The following is a 1,691-nucleotide window of genomic DNA, read 5'->3' as shown; positions in this document are numbered from 1 at the left end:
CTTTGAAGCTTAATTTCTGTAAAGTCATATTGTCAGTTTTAGTAGATTGGTGTGGATTATTACCTTCAATGTTCGATGTGACGCTAAAATTACGAGCTTGAAGGGTGATCGTTTCGTCTCCCACACGAAATGTAAGCTCACCTGTGCCAACATCAATAATTGTTTTAGCAGTTGCTAAAAAAGGCCTCCCTAAAATCAAAGCGGTGTTATTATCCTCTTCTATGTCTAGAACAACGAAATCAACGGGAAATAAGAACTTATCTACTTTCACGAGTACATCTTCAATAATACCCCTAGGGAATCTTATAGTTTTATCTGCCAATTGAATGCTTAGCCTAGTTTGTTTAGGTTTCCCAAGATCTAGTTGCTTAAACATTTTGTAAGGCATGATGTTAATACTAGCCCCTAAATCAGCTAATGCATGACGTATATCTAAACTACCAATTAAGCAAGGAATTGTTAAACTCCCTGGATCTTTCAATTTGTGGGGTAGCTTATTTTGTAGAATAGCTGAGTAGACTGCATTTTGCTCCACATGCGATGATTTGTCTAACTTCCGCTTATTTACTAAAAGCTCTTTTAAAAATTTCATTGTATTTGGCATCTGTGACAAAGCTTTAATAAACAGTAAGTTAATATGTAATTTTTTCAAAAGTTTAAGGAATTTACCGAATTGTTCGTCTGAGCGGTCTTTCTTTGTCACGTTAGGGTATGGCACACGAGGTTTATATTCGACAGTCACTGGTTTGTTTGTATTTTGATCTACCTCAGCTCTCCCTTTGCATACCACTGTTTCTTGCCTCGGTTCTGGTTCAGGCTCAACGACTCCTTCGTCATTTTGGATATTAATTGCGTTGAGCTATTCCCTTGGGTTGGGTTCAGTGTTACTTGTCAAGCTACCTTGTGGTCGTTCGGAGATTAGTTTAGAAAGCTGGCCTATCTGAGTCTCGAGTCCTTGGATCGATGCTTGTTGATTTTTAAGTGCTGTCTCGGTATTTTGGAAATGGGTTTCTGACACTGATATGAATTTTGGGAGCATCTCCTCAAGGTTTGGTTTCTTCTCTTGTTGATAAGGTGGCTGTTGAAAACCTTGAGGATTTTGTGGCTTTTGATTCCCTTGACCACCTCAGGAGAAATTTAGGTGGTTCTTCCAACCTGCATTAAAAGTATTACTGTATGGGTTATTTTGAGATCTAAAGTTATTGTTACACATATAGTTGACTTGTTCCTCTTCGGTTGTGGGATTGAAGGGTTGATATTCTGTATGCACACCTCCTCCACTTGTATCACACCTCATTACTGGATGTACCTGCGTAGAACCAAGTAAACCATCAATTTTTTATTGAGAAGTTCTACCTGATTTGACAGCATAGTAACTGAGTCGACGTTATAAACGCCGGCTGTTTTTGTTGGCTTTGTCCTCATAACTTGCCACTGATAGTTATTCAGTGACATCTCCTCTATAAACTCATAGGCATCTTCTGGTGTTTTATTGTTGATGGTTCCGCCAGTAGCCGCGTCAACCATTTGCCAAGTCGAGGGATTCAAACCATTGTGGAATGTTTGTACTTGAAGCCAAAGCGGTAACCCATGGTGAGGGCACCTTCTCAGTAAGTCCTTGTATCTCTCCCATGCATCGTAAAGTGTTTCTAAATCCATCTACATAAAAGAAGAGATATCATTATGTAACT

General features: G+C 39.0%; 1 non-coding gene across 1 annotated transcript; it reads left to right on the top strand.

The window, feature by feature from the left end:
- Positions 1–1,585: 1,585 nt before the first annotated feature.
- On the top strand, positions 1,586–1,691 carry LOC128286098 (small nucleolar RNA R71). The gene has a single exon (XR_008276643.1). It is a non-coding gene; the product is annotated as a small nucleolar RNA R71 (small nucleolar RNA).

Source organism: Gossypium arboreum, chromosome 12 (genome assembly GCF_025698485.1).
Source record: "Gossypium arboreum isolate Shixiya-1 chromosome 12, ASM2569848v2, whole genome shotgun sequence".
Taxonomy (NCBI): Eukaryota; Viridiplantae; Streptophyta; class Magnoliopsida; order Malvales; family Malvaceae; genus Gossypium; species Gossypium arboreum.
Note: the sequence above shows the minus strand (reverse complement) of the source record. Positions and strands in the feature narration are given on the sequence as shown.